This window comes from Plectropomus leopardus, chromosome 4, assembly GCF_026936395.1.
Source record: "Plectropomus leopardus strain MGB_pleo_1.0 chromosome 4, ASM2693639v1, whole genome shotgun sequence".
In the NCBI taxonomy this organism is placed as follows: Eukaryota; Metazoa; Chordata; class Actinopteri; order Perciformes; family Serranidae; genus Plectropomus; species Plectropomus leopardus.
This window is the reverse complement of record NC_142179.1, coordinates 18,298,709-18,313,571: the sequence shown is the minus strand read 5'-3', so window position 1 is coordinate 18,313,571 and position 14,863 is coordinate 18,298,709. Positions and strand designations below refer to the sequence as shown.

General features: G+C 39.3%; 1 protein-coding gene across 8 annotated transcripts in view; it reads right to left on the bottom strand.

Annotated features, from left to right (window-relative positions):
- The window catches only part of bmpr1ba (bone morphogenetic protein receptor type 1Ba), a 90,865-nt gene that overhangs the window by 51,722 nt on the left and 24,280 nt on the right, over positions 1–14,863 (bottom strand). For 7 of the 8 annotated variants that reach the window (XM_088076690.1, XM_088076689.1, XM_088076693.1 and 4 more), the window contains one exon: positions 10,270–10,340. The exons of the other annotated variant lie outside the window; for it this stretch is intronic. The gene's annotated coding sequence lies outside the window, so the exon portion shown is untranslated. The remainder of the gene's footprint in view (positions 1–10,269; positions 10,341–14,863) is intronic. 8 annotated transcript variants of the gene reach the window in all.

Genomic DNA, 14,863 nt, shown 5'->3' with positions numbered 1-14,863 from the left:
ACTGTACTGCTCATCAGGTCATCCAGTAAGTCTAAACTTTTAGGACATTGCTCCACGGTCTTATATTAAATCAAAGGCTCTAACTGACTCCACCTGATGTCAATTAATATGCAGCGCACAGCACTACATTAGCAGATATCCTCATTTCTCTTCACATCTCTACCATGGGGGATTAGGCAGTGTCATATCACTTTTAAATGCTGTTGATAGGTGATGTCTATAAATTTATGTGCATTCATGACTATTTCAAGATCTCATTTCATGATTTGGGTGTTCTTTTATACATTCCCAGAGCTGCTGCTTAAGAAAAAAATATATTGAGTCACTGTTGTAATAAAATCAGGGGACAAAGTGAGATTGATGATAGAAGATGATACAATGTGTGGCAAATCATTAAGTCTACACAATTTACCGAACTTCTTTGCCTTCTTGAAATCCCTCTTGAGGTTATCAAGGTAAGGCAAAGTGAACATGCTGCTACATATGTTAAAGTATCAACAGCAGCTCTTGTCACTCAGTGTAACTCCATCTTGTGATTACTCTCTGAGGAGCACAAAAAGACCCTTGACATTTGTGTGTCTGCTGAGGACAAATGAATGCATCTGTACTGATTTGTACTACTGAGGTTTGTCCTTCGAGTACAGCTGTCGGCATGAAAGCTTGCATTGCATGACTAATTTACAGGATTTTAAGATGGGCTGCAGCATGATCATATAAATCCATATAACATATAGCTCCAACTTATATGAAGGGAGCAGGTTTTTTCTGCCAGAATTATTTTATTGTGACCAGCTCACTGACAACACAACAGAAAGTGTATTAAAAGCTACAGCTGGTCACTTTTATAAAACTGTCATATTTTCTGCAATGATAACTAAATCCTGAAAAAAGTACACAAGACAGAAAAAATAATGTACCTCCACTTCCTCCTACTGTCTCTAATGGCATTTGCGGGAATCAGACGGTGGCACTGCAGAAACAACCAGAGTTGAAGGGTCTCTAACGCAGCATTTGATCATGTCAATCACTGCTCGTGAACAGCAGTCTAACTGTCAAAATTGGCAGTGCTGATGAAACATGAATCACTGCATTGCTTATTTCTCACCTAAAATGTTTTCAGAAACACATTTCAGTGTCCTGTTTAGCTGTAAAATGAAAAGGGTGGTCGCTTGGTACCATGTTTCACCGTATTAAACATGGCAGCCAGGTCACAAACATTACCATTTCACAGCTAAACAGAACACTATAAAATATTTCTGAAAACATTTGAGACGAGATAATAGGAAATGAGGTGTCAGAATCGTGATTTACATTTGATCAGAGCTTCCCAGTTTGACTGCTGCCATTGTTTATTTTCTTTCACATGCAGTACGGCCACTAGAAATGATACTGTGCAATAAGAAGAAGAACACGACTTTTTCTCACAGATGATCTGTCCCATTTAGATCTGTGTGAATGCAAATATGAACAAAGTTATTTTGAATAAAAGTTGTAAACTTTAGCCGTAACAGATTTAACAGATCCCCACCAACTTGCCTAATTTTTGTATGGTATGGTTAAAGTGAGTGGGCTCTCAAACCATGAACTGATCCCCAGACTGTCAGCTTGACACCTTACTCTGTCTACAAACAAAGTCATTCATTATACTTACATTGGTTAAGTTAAATTAAATGGGTAAAAACATTTTGCAAACTGCATGCACTTTAAGAGCTGGATATATTCCAAAACAGATACATGTACAGTTATCATAATATTACATTGCAGACACGTGTACATGATCCACGTGTACAAAGACTGCATGGGAGATGACAAAACTGATGGTACACAGATCCTTGCATCTACACAGAAAGTATAATATGAGCATTTGTCCCAAATTATCTCATCTTAACAGTAACATTTTTTCCACATTCTCAAAAATGATTAATGATAATGTATGACAAGTAATGGCACATTGTAACAACTGGTGAATTTTAGAGCAGTCTTCTATTTTTGTAGTTATATTTAATAGTGCTGCGTCTTATTTATCCTTTAATTTCTCGTACATGGTCAAGCAGTCTGTGTGGTGTGGTGTTGTGTGTGTGTGTGTGTGTGTCTGTGTGTGTGTGTGGAAGCTAAAGTAGTTGTTGGAACCTTATTGGTTATTCTAGAAGATCGGCCTGTGACATTTAATAACAACCTCCCGTCTTCTCATCTTAAATACCTGGAGCTCTCCAGGTCCGTTGGTCCAGCTCAGTATCAGGTGCAGAGAACAGATAAGGCCCTGAACTAGTAAAGCACAGCTTCACACACACACACACACACACACACACACCCACACCCACACCCACACACACCCACACCCACACCCACACACACACACACACACACACACACACTAGGCTCAACCTCAGCCTTCAACAATACCACATTTGTCTAACAGCTGATCTCCACATGATAAGAGATAAAAGTATATTAGGCAGGACACCCACCCACACACACACACACAATCATGTCTTCAGATGGTTATCGTATTTACATAATCATTAGTTGTGGGTGAGACTCTGTCACGATCTGTGCGGAGTTCCCGGTGGTATTAGAAGCAATTACAATACTATCTGTGAGATAGGCCAGTGTGCACACACATACACACAGTGTTTACAGGGTATGAATGTATGCATACAAACATGCATGCACACCTCAGGGAGCAGTCACTTTAGATAATGATAAGTAAAAGGCGGCTAAGAAAAAAACACAGCAACACATTAATGCCACAACTCTTACTTATTTTCAAAGACACAGAAAGACTTACTCCATGGACGCACTCACAGCCCACAAACACACACTAAATCTGACCCCACTGCCCCTCCCCATGGCTTAGAGAAATTACTGCCACCTGAAGCGGAACCCTGTCCATCATGCAGAGGCCCCCTAAAAGCCCCACAGGTGTCCTTTCACATGTCCAAAGGTCCCCTCCTCCCCCCTCGGCTCTCCATGTGGCCATTCATCAGTCGGTAGTGGAGGACATCAAAACAAAACACATCCCCGGGGGGAAAACCTCACAGCAAACCATGCACATGAATTACTCTGCAGTGAAGAAACAGCTTGGTACCAAAACAATCAGACCATTAAATGTAGATCTCAAAGGAGAAAGACTATAGTTCCTCACATTACACAAACTTTATTATTATTCATGTTGCACCCTTGTGGCATCAAAAGTGTTTTACTATATGCTCTGCAGATTGGCTCCAGTTGTGTAACTGCAGCCCACATGCCCTATTGTTCTGCTTCTCATCTCCCTTTGGTTGATCCGTAGCCAGGAAAAAAGAACATATCACTTCATCCTGACCAGACTTGTAGTGTGAAGATGAACACAATAACTCACAAAAGACAGGTGGAAAACACTCCAAACCACAAGAACCAACCATATTTCAGTTGGCTGTGGTTTAAAGACGTGTTGCTAAACAAAACAGCATTTGTTAGAAATTGAATGAAATGGAGCAATCACCAGTTTTCGCTAAATGGCATTCAAGTGAAAAGCACCCGAGATTTGGCCAAATCCAGTCACTCCACATTAGCAGGCAGTGGGCTGACAACATAATATGCACGGCAACAAATAAATGCTTTTACATAGCCCACAGTTCATCTTTCTCTGCAGTGAATTGTTATCGCCAAAATTAAACAATACAAAGACTGTAAACTAATATGTGATAATTCATCGATTCATTCACTCAACCTTTATGTAAATGTCTAGGAATCATTGAGGGCAACATCAAGAATACAATAAAAACAGGATAAATACAAATACAAATACACACACACACACACACACACACACACACACACATACACACACACACACACACACAAAATAATAAGACAAACAACAACAGAATGCAGTTAAAAACAGTTGCATTCGAGTGTGAGTAGTTTGTAATCATGGTTTTAAATTGATCTAAAGGTGCAATTGTGTTACCCTGAAATGTGTGTTGTAAAATTATGCGTGCAGCACAAAAACTTTAAGCATTTTTGCCACTTTTAGTGTTTGCACACAGGACTTGAAGCAACAGCAATGCCTGCTAATGTGGAGTGACTGGATTTGGCCAAATCTCGGGTGCTTTTCACTTGAATGCCATTTAGCGAAAACTGGTGATTGCTCCATTTCATTCAAATGAGTCAAATAATCCTTATAATTTTGATATATGATGGCAAGTTGCCATTGAGAGATTTATAAATAAATAGAAATGTATGTCTGTCTTGTCTTGCTGTTGGAGATACCCAGCCAACCCAAGATGAAAATTAACGTTAAAAAAAGTGCTGCGACAATAGTGTTCAAAGAGACAAACCAAGAGACGCAGGTATTCACACAAACAGGCAAGGCGGGCGTGATTGAAGCTACGGCCACAGACAGATCGAAACACAGACAGCGAGACAGTCAGACTTTTAGAATAAACACCAGAGCTCTCAGTGTCGCCCAGGAAGAAATTCTTTTCTTTGATGTCAAGCCATGTGACCTCGCAGCAGTCTGAGGAATTGAAGCAACGTCCAAACAAACGTCAGCACCGCTAACACCCTCAAGGTCGATGTGAGTGTGTGAGTGTGTGTGTGTGTGTGTGTGTGTGTGTGTGTGTGTGTGTGTGTGTATGTTTCAATCTGAATTTTTAGTGTGCGCATGTTCATGTACACTGTGAAGATGTAGAGGTACGCATGCCCCAAACTTGTTGGCTTGGTTTGTCAGTTATGCTTTTTCACAGTTTTTTTGTTTTGTTCATGCTCTTGATGTAGAGAGTTCGGAGAAGCATAACTGGTTCTTAAACAGTAGCCAGTATTTTTCTGTGTTGACTTGCCTACATAGAAATTAAAGTTTTAAACCAGTGTTTTGCAGTTTGGGTATAGTGCTCTGTAGGTAAAAATAGGGGCTTTTTTTTTTTTTTTTTTTTACATTTGGGAACTTATTTGCTTTCTTGTCATAAGTTAGATGAGACGATTGCCACCACTTTTATGTCAATCATAACTGTGTATTTACAGTAATTCCGGGGTAGAAATATAATATAATCAAATGGCGCTGAGCAAACTCTGCCTTCATTGATTAGTTTAAGCCACCTAAAAAAATCAATATCAGTTTAAGTGTAGCCTATGCTGTATTTAGAATATCTTCACCTTACAGTAAGACAGCTCTCACTGACAGAGATTTCAAGCCGTTATATCAAAAAGGTCGCACTTCACTGAGAAAAACAGTCATTTTATTTCACTGAACAGCGGAGCTGCTGGTTTACCGCTGCCTCATTGAACTATTGTTGAACGTAAAGAGGAGTAAATATTCAAATAGAGTAAACCTAAACTAACATTGATTTTTTTTAGGTGGTAAAAATATGTTTTGCTGCAGCCCTGTCTACATCGCTTAGCTTCAGTGCCGGTGTTGTGGGGCTGTACTTTATTTATCAGAGGAGGGGAGACGCTGGGGTGTAACTTTTTTATTTAAATAAATATTAATACTACCTTTACAAGTTGTATGTCCCTCACACTAGTCCCTCTTCAGTGCATTTTTTAAATGCCTTACCCGTTTTGCAGCACCCCTTCACCCCTTTAGCGTAACGAACAGTCCCTAACCCTAACCACCGAGGGAGGCCGGAGCGGTGACGGCACAGGTTCGAGTCCAGCCTGCAGCCCTTTGCTGCATGTTGTTTCCCTCTCTCTCTCTCCCACCTATCCTGTCTCTCTTCAACTGTCCTATGAATAAAGGGAAAATGCCCCGCAAAAACAGAAAAAGAAAAATAACAAATGAGAAATAATTACATAAAAAACATTAGTTTTGCAGAACCATATTTTGAACACAAGCCTGCACCTCTCCTCTGCACCGACATCTTGTGGCGGCAGAGGTTTGGAAGTAATTCGTTTGTTTTCATGTCAGCTCTCATTTTAGATGATCACAAGCTGTTGCACTAAAACCGTTTACAGTACTAAGAATAGCTTATTATCCCAAATGAGCAAGTTCTAAACACAGACCAAATCTTATTCAAGCTTTTGTGAAAACTCCACTTTTGTGTCTCTCTCTTACTTTCGTCACTGCAGTTCCACAATGCCGGCGTTCACTCTGTTTGGGTTCATCACAGCTGAATGACCACAAAGACAACACTGCTACACTTTGAATACAATCCTCTCTCTGCTAGTAAACAGTGGTGTCCCATTGCAGCAGTTTATTTAGAAGTCTGTTCTAGCCCAAACAGGGATTACGACAAAGCCCACTGCTCCCTCTTTTAGACCACTAAGTACTTTCTGCTGCCGCTGCTGAAGGCTAGTGGGCTGCTGAAGCGTATGGGCAGCTGTATGTGTGAGAAAGATAGACAGAGAGAGACAAAGTGAAAAACAGACAGAGAGAGACAGAGAGAGAGAAAAAAAATGGATGAGAGCAACTGCGCTTACAGGAAAAGAGTCCTAACAGCAGCTCACACACAGCGACGAGTGAGAAGCACTTCAGATCTGGCTGATAAAATCTTGGCTCAAGCAACTGAGCGGATCCCTTCAATGTCTTTACTCAGTAAAAACTTAACTTTAACGGGTTTTAACGTATTGCAAAGTGCAAAGAGAAAAACACTCCAAGACACTTAAGTTGACCTTTTAATTGAACTTCACCTATTTATTTATTGACTATTTATTTACATTTTACTCTGTTTTACGTTTTTACTAGTTGGTATATCATTCTTATTATTTTTAATGTATTTATTTATTTATTTTTAATTTGTGCTGTTATCCTTTCGTTTACCTCTACTGTTAAAATTCTACTCATTTATTTATTTTTATCTTTCTATCTAAAGCTTTAATTCTTTCTCTGGTGTTTCCTCGCTTATTTGAAAAGTGACATACAAATGAAGTCTGATTGATTGATTGATCTGATTGCAACTTGGGAAAAAAAAACTATGTAAGTATGGTGCCCCCTTGGGGACAAAAAACATGCTTCCCTCGTCATATGCATGATGTGTTTTACTTTCAAAAGTGCAGTGTTTCCAATACAATACATATATAATTCATGAATATTATCTGCGTTGTCTTTTACTCTTCTACTCTTGTTTCCAATCACCTTCACTCATCTGGTATAGATAATACTAAGGCCTCAATGTTTAATGTCTGAACTCCTGACAGCTACTCAAATGCCAATATGCTTAATACACTGGAAAGCCCTACTATGATAAAGCCAAACTCTGCAAAGGAAATTGACCTATTTTATAATGTCTCTCAAGAGAAATAATGGGAACAAGAGCTTTTATCCATTGACGAGAATATTTATGCACAATCTGCTTGGTATCTACAACAAATACACAACAGAAGTCCTTGGAGCAAGATGTAATGGAAAAGCAAAAGGATGCTTCTTTTTTTCATTTGCAAGTTCATGACCTCACCAATAGCTACTTCCCTCTCTTCATTAACACTGACACACAAACACACACTCTCTCAGCTTCAGTGTGTACCTGTGGATAGAGCCCCATCATGTTGAAAGATGCTGTTGCCAGCACACCTGTGTGTGTGTGTGTGTGTGTGTGTGTTGGGTGGTTCATGTGCATTTTCTCATGTGTGTGAGTGTATAACTGTGTACGTGAAAACACCATCTCATGTTTCAGCAGTAATGGCCCTGCTGAAACATGCGTCTCACACCCAGAGGTTCCAGGCTGCTGTTAAATTCAGACACCACACAGCAGTGGGCCACCTATTATACCACCACAAAAAACTATGCTTTATTGAATTGGTTGGTTGAGTGCATAATATCCAAAATTCTGTACTGCTTTGAGAAATGATATCATCATTATTTACTTATTGACAAAGTTATTTGCAGTGGGGCCACCATGTTCCTATATGTCACTGAGTATTGTAATAAAATCAAAGGTTTCGTGTTCATATTCTCATCTTAAAGACTTCCTGAATCCTGAAAACCATCCTGAAAACTATATCACTGCCTCGTGAAATGTTTGATTTTGCTACAATGTAACATCTCCTGTCTCTCTTTCTTCATCTGTTATTTAACATACTCTAGCACTCTATTTAGCCATTTAGCTGTGCAAAACAGTTAACAGGGGTCCCCTCTCAACACACCAATAAATATATATCCCATAGATCTCAAGAGGTTGCACTCGACATTGCACTTTCTTATATCTCTCAGCAATACACCCTCCAAGTGTGAAGTTGATCAAAGGAATCGAAGGACAGTCATACAGATGAAGACTCTACTTATATCACTAAATATCACAACCCAGATGGATCAAGGTACCCTCTAATGTACTAACACGCAGGACAACAGAGGAGAAAGATGCCTTATCCTCAAAAACAGCAGACAGTGCATCCCAGGAAACTGACAATCTTAGTCCACAACCCTCTCAAACATGATGATAGCATCCAACTGAGTAAAGGCAACCTGGATCACTTCACTGTGTAAACACTCGGTGACACATGAATGCGGACATAATCAGACAGGATGCCTCATGTTTGAGGCATTATCAGTTCAAAACAATCTCAAAGAGAGCCTCTCCTTCACCTCACTCTGCTAACCAACTACCATCTGCTCAATAAATTCCAAACTGCTGGCTGATGTGCAGTCCTCATTTAAAACATCCATATGTAAATGCAGTAAACAGCACCTGCCGTCCTGACTGAATGGCCCAGTGTCCTCTAAGAAACAGACGCGCACTGGTGGAGAATACACTTGCCCAGATGCCAGTTTTGCCTATACATGCAAAGACCTCTTTTATTTTATTGAGCACTTCTGCAGCATCTATTAAATCCAAGAATGCTATTGATGATTATATATATGTCTCTGTGCTTTGAGAGTCAGGCCTGGTCTCAGTAACTGGTATTGAATTGCTAGTAAAGCATGTGATTGTGCACAGAAGAGGAATTTTAAATGCTTAATAGCACTGTTTCAGCTCTTGATGCTTTTAGACGATACAAACCTCCTCAGCTGTCTATGCAGCGGCTATAAAATGCTCCAAGATACCAATAAATTTTCTCTTGCCAACTGGAGCTAAATCACTTGTATTAGTGCAGGCTAAGGATACTGATTGCAATCCCAAAGGAAACAGCTACATTTATAAAAAAAAAAGCTGTGGCAAAAATTCTTGCTTTAATTTGGTTATCTAAAAATTCTCAACAGACAAAAAAAAAAGATATAAAAGTGCATGAATTTTTTTTAATGAGCTATACTACTATCTTTGTGAAGACTTCTCAGACACTGAGCTATGTTCATGGACAATGTGCTCAAGGGAAAGGGAACAAGCAGCAAAATACTGCTGATCACCTACAAGAGAGCTTTTACAGCTCAAGTTAGATATTTTAGGACAAGTCAAATATACAGTAATTTATGAAGTATATGGTGTCACTATCTTTATGTTGCTCTTGGCAAGTTTGGATTTCGGAGAAACACGCAACGTGAGACAGACTCCCCTCACTGCTGCTGTCCTCCTTCAGGGGTATACCATGGCTGCACGCTGCGGGCTATTTTGGTTAGCCTGGTTTCCTGCAGAAACAAGTATTTGCAGAGAAAGTAATGAGGAGGTCCTAGGTCTCAATTTTTTTCTTGTTGAGAGCCTGAGGCTTCACAATTTGCAGGAATACTACCCTGGACCACACAGATCATCTGCTGTTACCTCATCACATCTCATCCTTATGCTTGAGTAGTTTTATTTGATTTGTGTGCAAACATCACATTTTAATAGAACTGGTTTAGAATTGGTATTATCGAATATCCAATAAATTTCATCCTGCTCACTTATGCTCCAGGACTCAGTGGTTGGTGTATATAAAACACTTTGAGACAAGGGATTATAGATAATACTGCGAAGATGGCAAAATGATTCTATGAATCTCTAAAAGGAGATTTATGATTTATCTACACTGAGATATATGTTGCCATCAACTTTGAAAAAAGATATTTCATAGTTTATTATGGATAATAAATAATACTATGCCCAGACATCATGTGCAACTACTGGGCTGCACAGAGATGTTTGTCAATTTGTCCCAGCCCTCCACTATTAAGGCAGCAGGTAAAACGATAACATCAAAACAATTTAAAAGAGAGCACTTGCAAGGGAATGTGTCCCATAAAAATGGTACTGAAGGGCACCTAAAATATAATATATGCTATTGGACAAGCATAATAGTCCAAATTTTCTTGGCGTGTTGAGGGATTATTTTAGCGTGAGCAGCACAAGAACATAAATCATAACCCTATAGAGATAATATATGCAAACAAAGTAGTTAGCTGACAGAACTAACTGATTGATTTATGAGTTATTTTGCTCTTACCTATGAAAGTGGGTTAATGTAGACCGAGTTTCATTTTCACAGATGGGGCTGGTCACACAGCTCTGCAGTCTCTGCGTGCACACAAAGAAAACACAGTAAGAAAATGTTATGAAAGGAGTAGTGTGCAGGTTTAGTGTCATTTGTAGCGTCTTGCAGTGAGCATTGCCAATTTCAACCAGATGAAACGTCTCTCGATTAAAACTGCTTCAGTGTTCATCACTCAGCAGGTTTTTCATGGGAATGAAATTATCCACAGAGATCTCTTTCTCTCCTAAACAAATGGATTAAAACTGGTAAAAACACTGTGTGAATCAATTTTATGTTTAAAACAAAAAACAGTGCTTTTCCAAAGCTGCCTTTTGTGGAGTGGCTTCTAATGACAGTGGCCGGCCCAAAAACATGTAGGGCCAGTGTTTGGTTTGTCCGTTCTGGGCAAGTGTAGAAACAAGGCAGTTCAGCATGGCCATCTTCATAAACTAGGACCCTATGTTGATATAAACAGCTCATCTAAGATAACAAAAACACAGAGAATGCCATTTTCAGGTGATTATAGACCAAAGAAAATGTACGTATTATATTATATTCCATTTATGCCAGTATATCCCCCTAAATCCTACACACTGGACCATTAAATGCTGTTAATATATAAGACAGGATAAAGAATTTCATTAAAAAAAGTCTTTTCCCAAGGGCAGACAGCACTGGAGCTTAAGTTACCGTGTACACCTGTCATTTTTATGTCTTGTATAACAATAAGAACTGCTATTGTTTTATATAATAGCATGAAATGAACATGATTCAAATCCTTGGCTATAAATCAGAGTCAGCTTTTCTTTATGCTGAGCACTTTCATGTGTTTGTCTTTATTTTATTTGATGTACTGAGTTAAATGGAACATACATCAAGTCATACAAAAGAGGCATTTATAGTGACATTGTGTTTTCTGTTATACAGACACACAGGTTGCCAGCCAAAGATCGCACATTTTATTAGATCTTGTAAGAGGAGCGTCAGGTCTTACAGATTCCCACCTGTAGAGTTGGAAAATTTAACTCAAATAAATATTCTTTATATAAACATGACACTCTGGGCGGGTCCATTTCTTCATCTCTAAGAAAACACAGCCTCCAAAACACTGTAACTCACACTGGATTCATTTCACACAACGTTTCTTTTTATTGCCACCCAATAAACTACTCCAGAGTGTGTGTGTGTGTGTGTGTGTGTGTGTGTGTGTGTGTGTGTGTGTGTGTGTGTGTGTGTGTGTGTGTGTGTGTATGTCTGTTTTGTGTGTCTGTCTGTGGCCTTTTCTGCATGTGTTATCCCCCATAGTCACAACCACCATTAGACAAAGAGGTCAATTCATATTAGGTGTTAAAAAGGCCAGATTGTCCATAAATCAAAAAAAAGTCTACAAACTTTAATACATCTCGCAAAGCACAACCACTGGAAAAAGAAATTAAAATTACTGCATTTGCTCAAATAAAGGTGCCATTCAGTTCCTGACAAAGAAAGTGACATGCCATTTTGGTGATTTGCTGAGAGCCTAAAAAGTCTAGAATAATAGTTCTTTAAGCTCGCACACAGCTCCAGTAAAAAACATCCCTGAGGACCAAAACTTCACATGCTCTAATACTCATGACGCACCATAAGCCTTATCCTGACTAAAATGAAACATATGCAAAGATATACCTCATCACAGAGTTAGAAAAATAAAACAACTTGAGTTTGCTTGCGCAGCTGCCAGATGAAAGATCATGAATGAGAATCATCCTCTTAGAGAATCTGAAAACATAACCCAGGCCCATGCTTGACTGTAAGAATAGAAGATTTATAGAGCAAGATTAATCAAATTCATCTTTTTGGCAACAGCTGCGCCAAAGACAGACAGCATTTGTTTTAAACAAGCTGAACTAACACTTGCTATCATCGTGTGGCAAAAATGAATTATCAGCAAACAAAATACTCATATCTGTTTGGTATGACCTGAAAAGTGAAAGGGCAGAATAACTTATACCATGACATGTATGAGCATTCTTGCAAATATTAGCTTGGAAAAATTCAACAGAAAAACCCTGTTACAAATTAACAAAAAAAAACAAAAAACGTGATGGCTACAGTGTACATTTACCCTCTGGGTACACTTCAGCTCACCTGCAAGCCAGTCATTTTACAAACTGAGGGAAAAAGCTTCAATCTACTTCACATCTGATCTGAGGTATGTGGGAAGCAGAAAATGCCACTGTGGGTGTCAGCTTACAGCCCAGCCTTCAGGTATCAAACGCAGGTGTGTCGCGGCGAGAGCCAGGCGGTGTGCCAGACAGTTGGTTGTTTCTAAAAGGATCAGTGAGGCGGATTACTGCCTAAATCCCTTCTTTCACTCAGTTCCTACAAACTGTCATTTCTCTCTCGGCTTTACAATAGCCAATGAAAACACTGACAGGTAGGGTGACTCTAGAAAAAAAGTGGCCTGCAGTGGAAATATCTAGACATAGAAGCAGGAAGAATCTCTTTTCTGTGGTATCCTTCATTATGTTTCTCTCAATAAGCTCTTTTGCTCATTGATATGAGCCCTTGATGAGAGAAAAATGTTGTCTGGAGAACACAGATGATGTTTTGTGATGACTGACAGATTGCAGCGTGTCAGCTAATTTAGACAAAGCCATAGACAAACAAGCATAATATGCACAGCACAGGTAAATAAACCAGTCCACACATAAGCACACACACATATGCACAACTTGAATTTATGCTATATAATAAGTGTGTCAAGGATCAAATATAAAATGAATGTCAATAGTCTTTCATCAACTGAAACTTAGATATCACGACTACTTCAAGGACTTCCTTCATCACAAATTTAATAAACGCCATATGGTTGTATAGCCATGCCAAACATTTTAGTTGCAGTTTACTGTCCAGACAGATACAATATGTGTAGTAACGACTTTAAAAGAATTCAATTAAAAGGTATAAAATGCATTTTTTGGTGAAACGTATGCTTCACACACATCTTCAACCTGCCAGCACAGAAGATCTATACAGTCACCACAGTTTCAAGGTGGCCACTTTAGATTAGCGTCATTAATTGTCACAGTGAAATTTTGACTGTAAGTTTTTTTATTGAGTATTCTTTATTTGACTTTTTTGAATCTGTATTGTCATCACTTCATCAGCAGCAAACCTGTCCTTTGACCATTAAATTCAAGTCAGTGCATCCTTGAGTACATGTGGACGTTTGTGCCAAATCTGAGAGACTGAGATACTGCGTTCATGAGAATGAGACAGACACAAGGTCAAAGTGACTTTAACCTTTGACCACCAAAATCTAATCAGTTCAATGTTGAGACGTAGAGAACATTTGTGCCAAATTTGAGGAAATTCCTTCGGCCTTCTTAAGATACTGCGTTCAATATAATGAGAGGGATGCAAGGTCACAGTGACCCTGATCTTCGACCACAAAATTTTAGTCAGTTGATCACTGAGTCCAATGAGATGTTTATGCCAAAATTGAAGGAATTTCCTCAAATAATTATTGAGATAACACACTGACAAGAATGGGACAGACTTATAGAAGGACAACCTGAAAACATAATGCCTCTGGCCACAGCTGTTGCTGGCGCAGAGGCAGAAAACTTTAGTCCCTAAAAACAACTTATTTGAAGTATATTATCTACAATCAGTGCTCAACAGGTACCAAAAAATTTGGAAGCCAAATAATTTTCCGGACTTAAAAGCTGAGTGCAGAGCAGGAGAGGATGGAAACACAGTCAGAGGAGGAGACGGAGAATGAAAATGGACTGTGCACTGTGGGCACTGGGTAAAGCAGAATGTTATTTCTAATCTGTACAGTACAGACAGGCATAACTGATAAGACCAATATTAACACACAGGGGTTATCTTTTTGTGTGTTCTTCTCTTTATGCATCAGTCTTGTGTGTATGCAAATTCTGCACACGCTGTCCACAATCATAAGCAGGGCCACAACATAACAGCACATTTTAACAATCTCTCTGGATATAAACTCTTCACAGCTGCATATGTGGACACACATTTTTAGGTGGGGGTTAATCTACTTGCCCTGGTGAAATACATTCTATACATGGCGCAAAATAACTGCACGCTAACAAAATCACAGCACTCCATTTCTAAGTCACGACATTTGATAAATACCTCAGTGTTTGTAATGAACCCTATTCTGATCTCAGACTATTCTACAAGCTGACATACCACCCACCCTCCACCATCTGCAGAGCCACGCAGTAAAACAGTCATGCCATAGAGGTTTTCGCAAATCCTACAAAACCATTAAAAGAAAACACATGATCAAATTCATGCAAGTCTGAAAATAGCCAAATGTCTGAACAGAAGATTGATTCATACTTATGGGTAAAGTGGCAATCACTCAGCGGGCCCGGCCTTTTACCCTACACTCACACATCACTGCTCTGAGGCACGTCTGTTAACTGGTCTCACACACACACGCACACATGGGAACACACACGCGTACCCCACCCACATTGTAAAAGTGCTCACCAGGCTGATGCCCAGTGTCCACGCCTTCCAAATGTACATGAACACTGATCCAAACTTA